The sequence below is a fragment of the Octopus sinensis genome, linkage group LG2 (assembly GCF_006345805.1).
Source record: "Octopus sinensis linkage group LG2, ASM634580v1, whole genome shotgun sequence".
Lineage (NCBI taxonomy): Eukaryota > Metazoa > Mollusca > Cephalopoda > Octopoda > Octopodidae > Octopus > Octopus sinensis.
Window position 1 is genome coordinate 94,139,199 of NC_042998.1, and position 19,748 is coordinate 94,158,946.

At 35.9% G+C, this 19,748-nt stretch overlaps 1 pseudogene; it reads left to right on the forward strand.

Moving 5' to 3' along the window:
• The first annotated feature begins 18,574 nt into the window (after nt 1–18,574).
• Nucleotides 18,575–18,694, forward strand: LOC115208804 (annotated as a pseudogene).
• The last annotated feature ends 1,054 nt before the right edge of the window (nt 18,695–19,748 follow it).

Consider the following 19,748-nt stretch of genomic DNA (forward strand, 5'->3'; position numbering starts at 1 on the left):
CTATCTATCTGTCTGTCTGCCTATCTATCTATCTATCTATCTATCTATCTATCTATCTATCTATCTATCTATCTATCTATCTATCTATCTATCTATCAATCTATCTATCTACCTATATATATATACCTATATATATATATATATATATATATAATATAATAATAAATATTAGGGAATATATCCAAATTTACAGGGAAAAAAAATCAGATTTAGGATTAAATCCAATTTTATAGTAAAATATTATAAAATATTATTTGAGACAAAACCACTATTTTGCAAAACAAACAAGGAAAGACTTAATCAATACATAAAATTTAATAAATAGTCAAAAAAACCGCCACTACAATCGTTTCTTGTCTTGATCGACAATCTTCAGGTGGACTTCCAATAATTCAGTTACAATGTAACTGAATTATTGGAAGTCCACCTGAAGATTGTCGATCAAGACAAGAAACGATTGTAGTGGCGGTTTTTTGACTATTTATTAAATTTTATGTATTGATTAAGTCTTTCCTTGTTTGTTTTGCAAAATAGTGGTTTTGTCTCAAATAATATTTTATATATATATATATATATATATACATACATATATATATATATATATATATATATATAAAATAAAATACAAAATGGGACAACAAAACATCCAGATAGACGATACAAAAAAAACACAGATGGGTCATTCGAATCCTTTTATCTTCAGTCAAGAACCGGATCATCCTCGCAATTTTGGCTGATTAATCTTGAGATTGCTCCAATCTGGCCAGCCCCAAGGAAAAACTAAGCTAAGAGCATAAGATTCCATGGAAAAAAGCAACGAAGGTATACAAAACAAGGACGGAGAAACAGACGATGTTAGACCATACATATATATATAAATGATGATGATAATGGTAATTATATATGTATATCTAAAGCTATCCATCTACCTATCTATCTCTCTGTTCAATATGTGACCGCATGTATATCATTGGCGATTTTCTTTCTCCATCTTCTCTTCCTTGGACTTTTCCATTTTTTCTATATTTCTGACGAAGAGCTCCGCTCGAAACGTTAAATCGCCCTTCTTTCTTTCCTTTCCTGAGCATCCAATAACACTATACTTGTTCCACATCCTTGCGTTGTTGTGTTTTCTCTTTGTTCATGTTGGATTAACTATATATATATATATATATATATATATATATATATATATATATATATATATATATATATATATATATATAACAGAAGGCACAAATAAAGGTTATAAACCTCATTCGGGGATAGCAAAATCCTATGAAAGTACTGGTTAGTTACCTATACTAAGAATATTGAATATTACACTTAATACTCATTTGCAAGGTAACTATAAAAACTGTGGTCTATATATATTTATTTAATATAATAATATAATAATAATAATAATAATAATAATAATAATAATAATCATAATAATAAATAAAAAAATAAATAAATATTTATATATATTTATTATATATTATATGTGTATGTATGTATGTATGTATGTATGTATGTATGTATGTATGTATGTATGTATGTATGTATGTATGTATGCATGTATCATCATCATCATTGTTTAATGTCCGTTTTCCATGCTGGCATGGGTTTGATGGTTTGACTGAGGTCTGGTAAATCAGGAGGTCGCATCAGGATCCAATCTGATCTGGCATTGTTTCTACAGCTGGATGCCCTTCCTAATGGGGATTTTCATAGGAAAAATAGGGATTTTCATAGAAAAAAAGCACCTTTTTGATGTAAATAATTTTTGATGTTAACATGGTCCGATTTGAATTTTTTCTTCTACAGAAGGAAGAGCAAGCCTTCTATCATACTCTCAATTTTGGTCAACTTGTGCCACAGTGTCTTGGAGGAGATAGTGTTAGTTGAAGGCTACCAAACCTGCCACATACAGACAACTTCAGCTAGCTATATATATATATATATATATATATATATATATATATATATATAGGGAGAGTTTACGAAAAAAACAAAAGACGAAGACAGGTGGTGTACAAAACAAACAGATGTATTAGTATAATGCTCAGGAATAGAAAAAGTCTTTTATGTTTCGAGCCTACGCTCTTCTACAGAAAGGGACACAGAAAAAACAAGGAGAGAAAAAAAATGTGTGTAGTGGCTAACGATCTATTATGGTGATATATATATATATAATTAATAATATCAGGGTAAGAAAAAATTTTAGAAATTTTGACTACCAGTGGCCTAGCGTGTAGAAAAATTAGTCAATAGACTATATATTACTTCACCTAGCAAATTATTTTATTTGCTAATTTAAAGTCAAAAGCCATGGTCTAGGAAATAGATGGTAAATGTTTTTATTTTTCATTCCCTTCAAAATTTATACCTAATAGTGGTTTCGATTTTTGCTATTCCTTCTAGCGTGCCAGATATCCTATGAGTGATACCTCTTATGTGTTTAAATATACACTGTATTTATATATATATATGTATATGTATATATATATAGTCAGCAGGAAATGGCTAAAATTTGGTGTTTATAACTATACCATGTTATATATATATATGTCTATATATACGAGGGGTGTTCAATAAGTAATGCGCCTGACCCACTTGCAGTTGTTTGATCTAGCTGAAATTTTACATGTGCACTTATTCATACCTCTATAGAATAAGTGGCGCATTACAGCTCTGAACTAATTGTGGTTTCTGATTTACAGGTGTTTGAACTGAGTCAAGTGGGAAATGGAGCCTGTTGAGTATCGAGCAGTGATCTGGTTTTTGTATTTGAAAGGACGCACACCACGGGAGACTTTTGATGAAATGAAAGTAACTTATGGTGATGATGCCCCATCATATGACCTTGTAAAACGCTGGCATTGTGAATTGAAACATAGTCGGAACTCTGTGGAAACAGCTCCCAGATCTGGTCGCCCCCTTCTGCCGTTGATGAGACGTCTGTCCGTCAAGTTGAGGCTGCCATTTTGGAAGGTCAACGCATAACTATTCGCCAAATAGCCCATAAGGTCAAGATTAGTACCGGGTCTGTGGAAACTATCATTCATGACCATTTGCATATGCAAAATGTGTCTGCCAGATGGATTTCCATGTTGCTCACACCTTTCCAGAAGCAAGAACGCATTGAGTGCTCGAGGATGAATTTGGAGATGTGCCAAGAAGATGAGTCAAAATTTTTCAAAAGACTGATCACACAGGATAAAACCTGGGTCCATCACTATGATCCATAGACCAAAGCCCAGTCAATGAAGTGAAAACACCGTGACTCACCTCCTCCAAAGAAGGCAAGGGTGCAACCCTCCACTGACAAGGTTATGCTCACAGTCTTCTGGGACCAGGATGGAGTAGTGATGACAGATTTCCTGGCAAAGGGTACCACAATTACAGGAGCCTATTATGCTTCACTTTTGAGGAAATTAAGAGAAGCTATCAAAATCAAGAGGCGGGGCAAGATCAGCAAAGGCCTCCTCCTCCTGCAGGACAACGCTCCCGTCCACAACTCGCGTGTCGCCAGATCAGAAGCACAGGTGTGCAGCTATGAACTCCTCCCCTTGCACCCTCTGATTTTCACCTCTTCCCAGCCATGAAGTTGATTTTGAAAGGAAAGCGTTTCCCAGATGATGCAGCCTTGATTTCTGAAGTCACGTCGTGGTTGGAGGACCAAGCTGGGGTCTTCTACAAAAACGGTCTCCAGAGCTGTATCAAACGATGGGAGAAATGCATAACTCTGGGTAGTTCCTATGTAGGAAAAGACTAATAACTGTGCCAAGTGTCGTTGCTCTACTGCAATGGGAAGTGGGTCAGGGGCATTACTTATTGAACGCCCCTCGTATATATATATATATTATTATATCATACCTTGATATTGTGTGGACTAAGATCCCCATTGACATGCCACTCATTTTTATAGACTGTTAAATACTTTTGGTATGCAAATTAGGGACTCCTTCATAGAGTAACTGCTGCATTTGTTGAGTATACAAGCAGTTTGGCTGCTTCTTTCTCTGGAGACTGTCAGAATAATGTAGACACCACTAATGAGAGCCCAATAACGTTTGAAAATCGATTAAGGTTATTCATTGTTTTTTTTTCAGTCTGTGAAGAAACGGCTAAAATTTACTCTGTTAAGCATGTAAGAAGTACCGGTATACTCTCTAAAGTGGTTGGCATTAGTAAGGACATACAGCTGTAGAAATTGAGCCAAAACAGACTATGGAACTTGCTGCAGACCCTGGCCTTGCCATTTCCTGTCAAGCTATCCAACCCATGCCCACATGGAAAATGGATGTTAAATGATGATGATGATATATGTAAACATATGCACACGCACGCACACACACACACACATTATGTACTGTTTTATTATTCATGGGATCAACAAAAGATGTACTCTATCCAGTGAGAGATAAATATTTAATATAAACAGGATTCAAATTTGAGCTACATTAGTTTCACGTTGTGAAAACACAACTGATGGGCAGTCTGATTTGAATAAGGTACACAGCTCTTAATTTTCATTTTTCGTTTTTCTCATTCCACTTTTTTCTTTTAGCCTTTTCTCATGCTTTCTCATGTTTTCTCAAAGACCAGCATCCTTTCTCATTTCTTTTTATCAAAGACCTGTGCCCTTTCATGTTCTTTCTGCTTTTTTTTTTTTTTCAAAAGATACAAGCTATGTTGCTTATTTGAGTCTGGGAGATTGCTTAGAAACACATGGCATGCTATACAAGCTTGGCTGACAATTGTTTTCACAGCATGAAACTCAAATTTTAATCCAGTATATATATATATATATATATATATAGTTTGAGAGGCAGAAACTGAAAGAAGCTTGTTGTCATCATCATCGTTTAACGTCCGTTTTCCATGCTAGCATGGGTTGGATGGTTCAACCGGGGTCTGGGAAGCCAGGAGGCTGCACCAGGCTCCAGTCTGATCTGGCAGTGTTTCTACTGCTGGATGCCCTTCCTAACGCCAACCACTCCGTGAGTGTAGTGGGTGCTTTTTACGTGCCACCAGCACAGGTGCCAGGGGAGGCTGGTAACGGCCATGATCGGTTGGTGCTTTTTACGTACCATCGGCACGGAAGCCAGTCAAGGCAGCACTGGCACACAGTCATAAGGTTACATTAAGAATCAAGGTATGACACCAGGAAATGTTTAGGTATAATTACATAGAGCTGACAATGAAATAATACAAGATTGTATACATCAAATACTGATAAGATACTGTATTTATGTAAATACCAAATACAATTAATAACCAATGATCTAACTCATCTGTAGATCTTTACTGGAGCATAAGTATAAAACAGTAACACACAAATGGATCATAAATTAGATTTGTTTTATTGTATTTTTTTATGATTTTCTATGTTTGTTAATAGCTTATTTAGACCACACCCACTTTCCCTTCTATGAATTGGTATGTTCAACTTGAAAACACTACCTAAGTTAAGTAGGCTGTGCTCCTGACTGACTGTTTAAATCATACCTGATGGTAGTGGGATTGCATAACGTTATGTAATCTTTTAAGACTACATTGAATAAAGTTTTACCAAAACAGGTGTTGCCAATTTAGATGCCATTTGTATGTTACTGTTTTATACTTATATCACACCAAAGAACTATCAGTGAGTTGGATCATTGGTTATTAATTGAATTTGGTATTTATGTGACAACAGTATCCTGTCAGCATTTGCTGTTTACAATGTTGTATTATTTCATTGTCTTCCTTATCTCTCTCTCTCTCTATATATATATATATATATATATATATACACACACACACACACACACACACACACATATATGTATATATATATATATATATATACATATATATATATATAAATATATATGTTTGTATGTATGTACCTATGTATTTTCTTTTATTTTTTCCTTGTTTCAGGCATTTGAGTGTGGCCATGCTGGAGCACCACCTTTTTAGTCGAACAAATCAACCCCAGGATTTATTCTTGGTAAGCCTTCAACTTATTTAATTGGTCTCTTTCACTGAACCGCTAAGTTACATGGATGTAAACACACCAACATCAGTTGTCAAGTGATGGTGGGAGGACAAACATAGACACATAAATACACACACACACATATATATGTGTGTGTATATATATATATATATATATATATGACAGGCATCTTTTAGTTTCCATCTACCAAATCTACTCACAAGTTCTTGGTTGGTCCAAGGCTATAGTAGAAGACACTTGCCCAAGATGCCACGCAGTGGGACTGAACCCAAAACCATGTGGTAGGAATCAAGCTTCTAACTGCATAGCCACTCTTGTGCCTATGTATGTGTATATATATGTATGTATATATATTTTAGGAAGTAGATTGTTATGGCTGGTCAGAGAGTGACTGTTAGTTTTGCACTTATAAAGTACTAAGTTGCATAGGTAACTTATCAGACTCAAATAGCCAAAGGAGGTTAGGTGTCATCAGCCATTTGAGTCTGACAAGTCACCTATACAGCTAAACGCTACATTTGTCCAAAATCAATGGTCACTCTCTGACCAACCATAGCAATTAATTTTCTAAAAAAATATGTGGCTGTGTGGTAAGTAGCTTGCTTACCAACTACATGGGTCCAGGTTCCATCCCACTGTATGGCACCTTGGGCAAGCATCTTCTACTATTGCCTCAGACCGATATATATATATTAGGCTTGTTTCAGTTTCCATCTACGAAATCTACTCACAAGGTTTATATATATATATATAATGTATATGTTTGTGTGTCTGTGTTTGTTCCCCCACCATTACTTGACAACTGATGTTGGTGTGTTTATGTGCCCCATAACTTAGTGGTTCAGTAAAAGAGACCGATAGAATAAGTACTGAGCTTACAAAGAATAAGTTTTAGGGACGATTTGTTTGACTAAAGGTGGTGCTCCAGCATGGCCATTGTCAAACGATTGAAACAAATGAAAGAGTACAAGAATAAAAGAGTACTGCTCTAATGTTTTAGAGTGTACTTCTTTTTCAGATATGTGAACTAGTGGATATATATATATATATATATATATATATATATATTATAAATAGATGAGTGTATTTTACCTTGTTAACATTTAGAATGGTTGATCCTCTCAATTTCGATACCATATGACAAAGGCAAGAAATTCTGTCTTCTATGCAATTCTGAGCTATTTTTCATTATTTTTTCTAAAAATACTCTAGTAAACACGGTTATAGAACGAGCATACAGATGTAAGCATTGGCAGAAACATACTTTTAGTGCATATAAGTAGTCTCTATCATTTTATATAGTTTAGACTTTAATTTCCTTTATATTTAACATTCACTATTAATATCCCTACTCTTTCTGTTAGCTACTTATGACGTTATATCATATAACGTTTTTTTAAACAATATTAATAGCGTTCTGTCTATCGCTATACGAATCCATCATTTTTTGCTAAAATGTCGTATTGACAAGTTTTGTTTTTTCACTTTCCCGAAGAGAAGATTGCATTGTTTATACCTTTTATTCTTTTGAATAAATATCAGTGGAATTTTTGAAACATATGTAGAAAGTAAAAATTACTTGTTTAAACCTGCGTTAACTCCATTTTTTATTCATATATATATATATATATATATGTATCATCACCATCATTGTTTAATGCCTGCTTTCCATGCTGGCATGGGTTGGACGGTTTTACTGAGGTCTGGAGTGCCAGTAGTTGCTCCAGTCTGATCTAGTGATGTTTCTACAGCTGGATGCTCTTCCTAGCACCAACCACTCTGAGAGTGCAGTGGCTGCTTTTTACATGCCCTCAGCATAGGAGCCAGTCTGGGGATACTGGCATTGGCTGTGTTTGGATGGTGATTTTTACGTGCCACCGGCACGGTAGCCAGTCAGGTGACCCTGGCATCGATCATATTTGGATTCAATTATATGAGAATAGTGAGTTATTAAAAATAGATTGTCAATCCAAGCAAAATACTTCTCAAGGTCTCTGCTTATACAAATACACCAGGCTAGCAAAAGGCTTTTGGATTTGTATAGAACTCTAGGTAACCCTGAAGTGAAATCTGAGGTCAAAGTCCATTACCAGTTGTAAATCCATGGTTGCATAACCAAGTTAATATGCTTTATTTTCACAGAGTGCTAGACGAGAAAAAGCATAAGTAATGGGCTTTATACATCTGTTTATTTGTGCATTGTAGACTTACAGGTGTTTCTGATATGCATTTTCGGTGCACTCATATATATGTATATATTGTTATATTTGGTGATGATCATATTTTTGCCAATTAAACACACATGCACTATATACTTGATCTTCACTTCAGTTTTATTATTGTTATTATTTTAATGTCCTTTGTCTAAGTCTTTCATCACAAATCCTGTGACCCCTTCAGCAACCCTTGATTCCATGTATCTCCTCTTGTTCTATTTAGTCCATTTTGTTTTTCTGTGGTATGTATCTTTATGTGTGTGTCTCTGTGTGTGTGTGTGATCATTTCAGCTCTTGGTTATCTTCAAGTGCATCTATAGATGAAAGGATTGAAATGAAAGTATCAGAAACTCTTGAATTAAAAAATATGTAAAAATAAAGTTACATTTCTATTTTGCATTGTGATTGTGTACTTCATATCAAAGTAATCAGCTTTGATTGAACCAGATATCTAGCTAGCTACTTATTCTTCTGTCTCCCCTCTCTCTCTCTCTCTCTCTTATATTATATATATATATATATATATATAGAGAGAGAGAGAGAGAGAGAGAGAGATACATACATACACATATATATATATGTATGTATATATATATATATATTATATATATAATATATATATATATATATATATATATATATATAATATATATATATATATATACACATATATATATATATACACATACACATATATATATATTGGCACAGAGTGGCTGTGTGGTAAGTAGCTTGCTTACCAACCACATGATTCAGATTTCAGTTCACTGTGTGGCACCTTGAGCAAGTGTCTTCTACTATAGCTTCAGGCCAACCAAAGCCTTGTGAGTGGATTTGGTAGATGGAAACTGAAAGAAGCCCATTGTATATATCTATATGTGTGTGTGTGTGTGTGTGTGTGTGTGTGAGTGTTTGTCCCCAACATCGCTTCACAACCGATGCTGGTGTGTTAGCAGTTTGGCAAAAGAGACTGATAGAGTAAGTACTAGGCTCACAAAGAATAAGTCCTGGGATTGATTTCTTCGACTAAAGGCAGTACTCCAGCATGGCTGCAGTCAAATGACTGAAACAAGAAAAAGAATAAAAAGAGTAAAAAGAGCATGTTTACATTCAAATTTTACTCATAAACATATTTGCACCAAGGGGAGCTGATTTTGGTGCAAAGCAAGTCAGAATGCCAATAGATGTTCAATATGATAGATTTAGAATTTTTTTCTCAGTGATTCATGCTGATAAGGGTTGAGGCCCATGGACCAGAACCTGAAACCATGGTAAATGAATTTTTAAATGACATAATTCTTAATGGTATGTTTTTTAATTGTTTAATTATTTAACCATTCGCTCATTTACTGTTGTCTCTGTAATCTTTCAGTGCTTTTGGTGGTGGATTTTGGATTTTGACTCCTATTTTTAAACAGGTTTGATGCCTTGTGTGTCTTCAAGCTAAGTGCTAATTTTATATACATATGCATATATACACGCAGCGAGACAGATGAGTGACAACCTGGCCACTGGTGGTGGTGTAACACACCATACTAATCATATCTGTCAGGCATGTGGAAGAGAGTGTAATTCAGCAGGAGGACTTAAATGACATGCAAAGGTACATGAAGCCCAGTTACAACTACAGCCGGTATTACCGGTAAAGGTTTTAGTTGCCAATTCTGTACAAGACATTGTAGATCTTTAGCTGGGCTAAAAAGTCACATTTGATCACAGCATCAGTAACAGTTAAGCTTCATGCAATGGCCATATTCGATAACGAGGGGGCAGCCATCATATACATACAGGGTGGGTGGAAAGTAATTAGGCATTAGAAATTGCTTGTAGAATTTTGAGTATCGCTGAAATCATGACAAAAACTTTTTTTAAACAGATAACACTAATGGGGATTTTTTATTTTCTTATTTTTCTTATTTTTTATTTTCCAGATGGCTGGTCACTTGACTGTTCAGGAGTGAGCTAAGATATCAGCATACTATGCAGTATGGAATTCCATTGTTTTGGTTCAGAGATGGTGGCGTGCATGGAAAGGCAAGCATGCAACACTACATCCGGAGACAGTAAAGAGTCGACATGCAAAGCTGATGGCCACAGGCTCTATGAACGATGCAAGAAGAAGTGACTGCTCAGCCACATTCCAATCAGCAGTGAACATGGCAACAGTGCAGGAAATGTTAAATCACAGCCTACAAAAATCAGCACGTGAAGCAACTTGTCAAAGTGGACTAATAAGACACACAATACATACAGTGTTGCATGAGGAATTGAATTATGTGCAGGAGCTAAAACCTGAAGTCTGTGACTGCAGAAGTCCAGAAGTTCAGAACTCCAAGAAGTCCAGATCTCACTCTATGTGATTTTTACCTGTGGGGTTGCACAAAAGAGGTGTACAAGACAAAACCTCGCACACTAGAGGACTTGGAGACATGGATTCAGGAGGTTCTCAATAAGCCAGACAACATCTTTCAGAAGGTTGTTCATTCGATCCTGGCTGTTTGAGGAAACTGGTTGATGCCACAGGTACTTACATTGAAATTTTCCCATGTAAAAAAGAACATGTATCATTTGTTTCAATAAATTTGTAAAAGAATTATGGATTTTATTACCAATTTTTAATGCCTTACTTTCCACCCACTCTGTATATATATATATATATATATTATATATATATATATATATATACATGAAGATATATAAATATCATAAAAAGCACCATCCAAAAGTGGCCGATGCCAGTGCTCCCTGACTGGCTCCCATGCTGGTGGCACATAAAAAGCACCATCCAAACATGGTAGTGGCTCCTTTGCCGGTGATACATAAAAAGAACCCACTGCAGTCTCGGAGTGGTTGGTGTCAGGAAGGGCATCAAGCTGTAGAAACATTGCCAGATCAGATTGGAGCCTGGTGCAAACTACTGGCTTGCCAGACTTCAGTCAGACTAATCAACCCATGCCAGCAAGGAAAGCGGATGTTAAACAATGATGATGATGATGATGATATATATATATATATATTGTGTCAAGTCAAAAATTTTACAATATTTTGGTAACTTATTTGCTTTATTTGTCAAGTTACAACAAAAACAATCCAGTATTTAAAGTTGAGGCCATTGTGTTGCACTGTCTGAATACACCTTTCTGCCAGTTCTTTAACCTCATGCTAATACTAGTTCTTGTTCTTCGAGGAAAAGAACTCCTTCATTGAAGCTTCCACCTTCGCTTGGTTGACAGTGTTGTAAGCACAGGAACTTGAAAGAATTAAACTAATGTCACACCCAGCATATAGTCAAGACCTACCCCCCTCGGATTATTACTTGTTCTGATTCAGAGCTCGCATCTGGCGCTCATGATGTTCAATGTGCTCATCAACAAAGACAAGTAGAACCTCTAAAGATGAAGCTCTTTGTCTCAAAGGACAATAAGTATCTGTGTGGGATCAAAGAACTGGCAGAAAGGTGGCTCCAGACTATGCAACATGATGGCCTCAACTTTGAATGCTGGCTTCTTTTGTTGTAACTTGATGAATAAAGCAATTAAGTTCACAAAATATGGCAAAATTTTTGACTCAACACAATATGTGTGTGTGTGTGTGTGCACGCATATGTGTGTGTGTCTGTGTGTGTGTGTGTGTGTATGCCTGTGCATGTGTTCCTATATATATGCTCATCTATCCATATTCATTTCTTTTTTCCTATCACACCTACACACTAATCCTTCTTATACGTTAGCGCGCTGGGCGAAATGCTTAGTGGTATTTCGCCTGTTGTTGAGTTCTGAGTTCAAATTCTGCCGAGGTTGACTTTGCCTTTCATCCTTTCAGGTCGATAAATAAAGTACCAGTTTCACACTGGGGTCGATGTAATCGACTTAATGCCTTTGTCTGTCCTTGTTTGTCCCCTCTTTGTTTAGCCCCTTGTGGGTAGTAAAGAAATATATATATATATATATATACATTATTTTTATTATATATTATTGTGGTTGTATACTGTCAACTCAATGTGACAGTCCCCCCTTTGCAAATATAAGGACACAGAAAATGTGTCAAAGCTGACTGGAAACGTCGATGTTTCCTAGGGCTAAATGGCGGTGGTGTAATTCCTTTACAACCACTATATCGCTCCACCACCATTCAGGTCACTCTGAGACATTTAGAAATTCAATATTTCTAATATATATATATTATTATATATATATATATATATATATATATATATATATATATATAAATATATATATATATATATATATATATATATATATATACACAATATATATATATATATATCACTTTATATATATATTTATATATATATACAAAGACCTGAGAAGATATAGAGAGAATGGAAGTGATATAGAGAGGGGAAGAGAGAAACAGAAGGACAGAGACAGAGAGTCTGTGTAAATATATATGTGATATGCATACACACACACACACACACACACACACACACACACTCACACATGCACACTCAGGGAATTGAATAGATAAAGAGGTGGAAAGAGTAGTCAGGAAAGAGATAGAGAGAGAGAGTGTGTTTGTGTGGGGTGGGTGTATAACACTGAAATGAATAACACAGACTAAGACAGAGGTTTAGCAGATAGACAGATACAATGAAGCAGTGAACAACAACACACAAAGGCAGTCTTTGAATTCACTGAACAGTTGTACAAACAGTAATGGTAAAACCAATGCTATGAAATGTCACTGAAGAGTTTGCCAAGGTGGAATAGTTGGCATACAATCAACTATAGTTAAATCATACTTCTATACTGATAGAACCAACATTTCTCCTTTCTTCTCTAACTTGTTTCAATCATTGGACTGCAGCCATGTTAGGGAACCACTCTGAAGGGTTTTAGTCAAACACATCAAGCCCGGTATTTATTTTTCTTTTTAAATCAGGTACTTATTTTATCAGTCTCTTTTTCTGAAATTGCTAATTTAAAGATATGTAAACAAACCAACACCAGTGTCAGGCTGTGGCAGCAGGGATGAACACAAATACACTCAGACACACACATGGTGTGGAACTGGTTGATAACTGATGAAGAATTAGGGACCTTCTGTGTCTGTCTCCTGACCAGTTGTACACTCACTATACATTGGACATTTTTAACCCTGTTGTTGTTTATTTGCAATGCATTTTTTTCATTTATATGTGTTGATGCCAGCAGCGTGGTTGATGCCAGTGCTGCTTGAATGGTCTCCATGCTGATGGCACACAAAAAGCACTTACAACACTCTCGGAGTGGCTGGCATTAGGAAGGACATCCAGCTGTAAAAACCTTGCCAGATCAGATTGGAGCCTGGTGCAGCCTCCTGGCTTGTCACTCCTCAGTCAAAGCGCCCAACCCATGGAAAGCAGATGTTAAACAATGATGATGATTATGTTGATGATTTATATATATATATATATATATATATACATATATATGTTTTGATGATTTCCATTTGTTGTGTTTTTTACCTTTGATTTGTATGTGTGTGTGTAGGTAGATAGATTAGATAGATAGATAGATAGATAGATAGATAGATAGATAGATAGATAGATAGATAGATAGATAGATAGATAGATAGATAGATAGATAGATAGATAGATAGATATGATGGTCTTCCACGCAGTTTCCATCTACCAAATTTATGCACAAGGCAATGGTCAGCCAAAGGCTAATGTTGAAGACACTCACCCAAAAAGTGCCTGCAGTGGGATTGAATCTAAAATCAAAGCAAGCTTCTTAACCATGCAACCATGCTTGTACCTTAGTATTTGCTAGCAAATAGAATAAAATTTTTATCTGGAAGGTCTGGGGCAGTATCATACAATCATCATCATCATCATCGTCATCATTGTCATCTTCATTAACATCACTATCATTATCATTGTTAAAGCAGTGAGCTGGCAGAATTGTACCCCACTGGCCAAAAAATGCATAGCAGCATTTCATCCACTTTTACATTCTGAGTTTAAATACCACTGAGGTTGAATTTTCCTTTCATCCTTTGAGGAACAATAAAATAAGTACCAGTTGATCACTAGGTTTGATGTAATCAACTTACTCCTCTTCTGAATCATGTCAAGTTCAAATCTGATCAAGATCATCATTATTATTCATCCTTTCGGGGTCAATAAAATGAAGTACCAGTCAAGTACTGCAGTCACAAAATTGCTGGCCTAATGCCTAAACAATTATCTATGTTTATATTCGAATTTAAGGAGGCAAGCTGGCAGACTCATTAACATGCCGGACAAAATGCTTTGTGATATTTCATCTGTCTTCAAATGCTGCTGAGATTGACTTTGCCTTTCATTCTTCCGGGGTCAATAAAATAAGTACCAGCTGAACACTGGGGTCGATGTAATCAACTTATCCCCTCCCTGCTAAATGCTGACCTTGTGCCACAATTTGAAATCATTATTACCTCCGCCTTAGCGAAGGTGGAGATATTGTTTCCATTCATGTTTGTTTGTCCATGGACTAGATATCTCAAGAACCACCAGATGGATTCAGATGAAACTTTTAGGGATGTTTGGCCTTGTGACTAGCATGAACTGATTAGATTTTAGGATGAATCCAGTACTGGACAAGGATTCTGGATTATTTTTCCTGTTTATTTACTTAATTTTTGAGAGTGGTCAATTAGTGTTCTAATTTTTGAGAGCATTCGAGTTTATTGCAGATATTTTCATTTTAAAAATCATCCCTGGTTATGTTTGAATTTCTATTAGCTGAAGCTCATTCCTAAGTGTCTTAATGGTTCAAATAATTTCAATTAAGGTAGAAAATTGACAGAAACATTAGATCTTTGGGCAAAATGCCTTTGAGTATTTTCTCTTTCTATTTCTGCTCCCACTTCTAATCTCACCGAGGTCAGTTTTCTTTCATTCATTTGATTCTGTAATTTAAAATAGTATGCAAGGATGCTGGATTGGCCAAATTATTAAAGTATCTGTTCTGATGCGTTGCATTTTGAGTTCTTGGGAGGTAAACTTAAAACATCACCTTGTTCAATACCATCTTTTTGAGTGCATTTGGATCATGTGCATTTGAATCTTTTTGCTACCATATTTCTGTTGAAATGCACTGCCATTGTTGAATTAATTCTGAAAATAAAGTAGAATTTAGTAAAATGATTTTGTTATAATAACAAAGCTGGTGTTAGGGACATACATTCATGTTAATTTTTGATTGAAAGTTTTAAATTCAACCCTTCTAAAACAAAATTCAAATTGTAGAACCATGAGCAATCTGAGATTGGTTGGCATCAAAAGGGTTAGGGATAACTTCTTTGTCTTCCTTCACCATCATCATAATCATCATTTAACATCCATTGTCCATGCTGGCATGGGTTGGATGGTTTGACCAAGGCTGAGTAAGCTGAGGAGCTGCAACAGACTCCAGTCTGATTTGGCATGGTTTCTACGACTGGATGCCATCCCTAATGCCAACCACTCCAAGTGTGTAATGGGTGCTTTTATGTGCCACCAGCATGGGTGCCAGTTGTGTGACACCAGTATCTGCAATGACTACAATTTCACTTGGCTTGATGGGTCTTCTTCTTGAGCATAGCATATTGCCAAAAGCCTTGGTCACTTATCATTGCCTCCATGAAGCCAATCATTGCCTCCTTCTTGAAAAAAATAAAGAATCATGGATAGTGCCTTTCTCTCCCTGACTAAGCCTTTATGAAAAAATGATAATGACAATAACAATGGTAATGATAAAACAAAAACAGTTAACCTTTTCACAGATAGGTGCAGGCATGGTTGGATGGTCAAGAGGTTTAAGTACAACCACCATGTTTCAAGTTCAGTCCTGCTATGTGGCACCTTGAGTTAGTGTCTTTTACTGTAACCATGGGCCAACTAATACTTTGAGAGGGAATTTGGTTGACAAAAATTGTGTGGATGTCTGTTGTATATTTGTGTGTGTGTGTGTAAGTATACTTGTGTGCATGTATGTACATGTAAGTATATATGTGTGTGTATATATATGTAAGTATACCTGAATGTGTGTGTGTGTGTGTACATGTAAGTATACATGTGTGAGTGTACATGCCTGTATGTGTGTGTGTGTACATGTAAGTGTACATATATGAGTGTATATATATCTAAGTATACAAGTGTGTGTGTGTGTACTTGTATGTGTGTGTGTGCGTTTGTGTGTGTGTGTGTGAGTGTGTGCATATAAGTATACATGTGTGTGTGTGTATGTAAGTATACCTGTATGTGTGTGTGTGTGTGTTTACACATAAGTATACATGTGTGTGTGTGTACATGTCAATATGTGTGTGTGTACATATAAGTATATATATGTGGGCACGTAAAAAGCACCCACTACACTCACGGAGTGGTTGGCATTAGGAAGGGCATCCAGTCGTAGAAACATTGCCAGATCAGACTGGGCCTGGTGCAGCCTTCTGGCTTCCCAGACCCCAGTTGAACCGTCCAACCCATGCTAGCATGGAAAGCAGACGCTAAATGATGATGATGATGATATACACCTAAGTATACATGTGTGTGTATGTGTACTTGTATGTGTGTGTGTGTGTGTGTGTGTGTGTGTGTGTGTATATTGTGTTTGTGCTTGCTCCAACTGCTCGACAAGAAGTAAAAAGATTTTTAAAAAAAACTGCAAGAACTCATTGAAACAGTGCTTAATTGCAATTTCTACACCATTCATCAAATATGAGGAATTTTTCCCTGGATAGGAAATTTGTCTATTGCAGCTTGATAACTATTTCTAATTACTAAGTGAAATGAGAAAACAGTAAATTTAGAACTGTATGAAAATTTTGTAGGCTCTTGGCTGCAAGAACTACGAGATTCTCGTTGATAGTTTTCTAAAAGAATTATGTTAAAGAAATACTACATAGATTTTTGCAATGTTTTTTTTATTTCTGCTGTAATATGTTTGCTGTAAATATATACTCAGCATATTAAGTTGGTTTTTTTTTCATGTCTTTTTTCTTTTTTGTCTAAAGAGATAATATAGAATATTTATACTTTAATTTTGCTTTCACAAATAAAAATCACTTAATCTCTGGATGCCCTCCAGCTGGCAGAGGACTATAGGTGTCAGAAATGTGTAGAGTTCAGTGACAAAGATAAATATCAACATCATCATCATCATCATCATCATCATCAGCTGCTGCTGCAGCAGCAGCACTTAAATTGGATATATTTCAGGTCATTAAGAAAGGTACAAACACTACTAAAATTTAACCCTTTTTCCCCTAAAATTTAAGCCCTTTCTTTAAGAAAAAGTGATAAGATAACAGAAAAAGTAGAGAACCAGCCCAAATGTGCTATTTTAAAAGAATTCTGCATATTATGGTCTAGCAACACATTTTGAATTTTTAGTTTTTAGATTTTTATTTTACACTAAGGACTCTGGCTTGGTCATTAAAGTTTCTTGCTCACCAGTCATAAGGTTGTGGGTACACTTCCTGAACTGGGTGGTGTGTTGTGTCTTTGAGTGAGGCACATCATTTTAGAATTTTCCAATGTTTCACTGTGTTGTGAGTGCAAGACCTGCAAGCATATCCATACATATATGTGCATGTAATTATATATTTATATGTGAATTTATATACAAGGTGGTATTAAAAAGTTCTTGGACTACTTCTGTAGCATGCCAAGAGATGGCAGCACACAATTCTGTGCACAGTGAGAGTTAGCAGTGACCTCCATGAAGTAATATGCTGAGTGACATCACTGTGTTTACTTTACTAGTTGTGAAATTTGTGTTTTCATGATCACATGTATGATGTAGTCTGTGATTTTTGTCATGGACAGAATGTCGGCACCAAGAGCCAACATGAAATTTTACATTAGACTTGGGAATGCTGCTACAGAGACATTGAGTATGCTTCGGTAAGCTTAAGGCAATGAGGCAATGGGCCGTACACAATACCTCAAGTGGCAATGGTGCTTCAAAAAGCATGACAGAGCTGCAGCTCAATCAAGAACATGCTCATCGTTTTTTCCGATATCCACAATATTGTGTATCGAGGATTCATCCCCCAGAGTCAGACCATCAATCAAGAGTACTACTGTGATGTTTTGAAGCATTTGAGGGAGGACATTTGGTGAAAGTAACTAGATCTGTGGATTATTTTTATCCTTATTATTAAGATGGGGAGCTAGCAGAATCATTAGCATGCTGGACAGTGCTTAGGGACATTTCTTCAGGGTTTTTATGTTCTGAGTTCAAATTCTGCCAAGGATATCTTAGCCTTTCATCCTTTCGAAATTAATAAAATAAGTACCAGCCAAGTACCAGGTCAATGTAATCAACTAATGCCCTAAGAATTTCAGTCACTGTGCCTATAGTAGGAATGACTATTATTATTATTTATACCAAATTAAAAGCAGAGGTGGTACCATGGCCAATGAGGGTTATCCGAGGTGTGATTATTGCTAGTTGAAAGCTACTGTATATACTCATGTAAAAGTCAAATGTTTTAGACCACTTTTTAAGGTCAAATTTATGGGGTTGACTATTACATGAATACTACTTTTAAGGGGCTGAAATTCAAGTTAGAATCTGAAGTACTGCATCAGCAGCAGAAACCCAACTGATCTCTAAGTGAATGAAAACAAGAACACAATGAATTACAGTAATATTACCAATTCTATACATTAAAACACATGTCCTAGTAAATAACAAAACCCATAAACAAGACTGCATAGCTCTTATAAATATTTGCACTTTCTCTTTAAAAAAAAATTGCAGGATGTCAGGTGCAGTGGTGTTTGCTGTTGTTTACCAATACTACAGTCTGTGAAACATGCTTCTCACCATGTAAACAGACGAGCATATGACGTATGTGATTATTGTATTTGGAGATGATGAAAATATGAAGGTCGCATGGTAACCACTGATCTAACAATTAATTGAATGTTTTTAGGCTTACCAAAGCCATACCTTTGCATGAATTCAGACAGTGGTATTTGCCAATGTTTGCCAATAGTGCTCTCTGTGAAACATGTTTCTTATCATGTAAACAACGAGTGTATGATGCATGTGTTTATTGTGCTTGAAGATGCATGCAGACTTGCAGCATATCCTGTTCATACATTTTAGTAATGGTGATGTAGCACCCATCAACAGATGTGTAGTGCTCGCTATTAAATAGTGTTTTACTATAAGCACCAAGTATTCCATTATAAGCACCAAGCTTTCCACCTATAGAGCAGGCTACAGTAAGGTAGCCACATAATTTTGCAACAGTATTATTTCTACGTACAGGATAAAACAGTGCCTTGACCCACAAATGTTGTCCTGCTGTTCGTGAAGTACTAGAGTCAACTTTTATGCAGGGTGTGTGGAAAATTACCAATTTTTTGGCCTAGAATAGGGTGTTGTCTTTTATGAGAGATCGTCTATTACTTGAGTATTTATGGTATTATTAATACCAAATCAAAAGCAGTGAGCTACCAGAACAGTTAGCAGGCCAGGCAATATATTTAGGGGCATTTCATCTGAGATCAACTTTGCCTTTCATATTTTTGGGGGTTTAATAAAATAAGTACC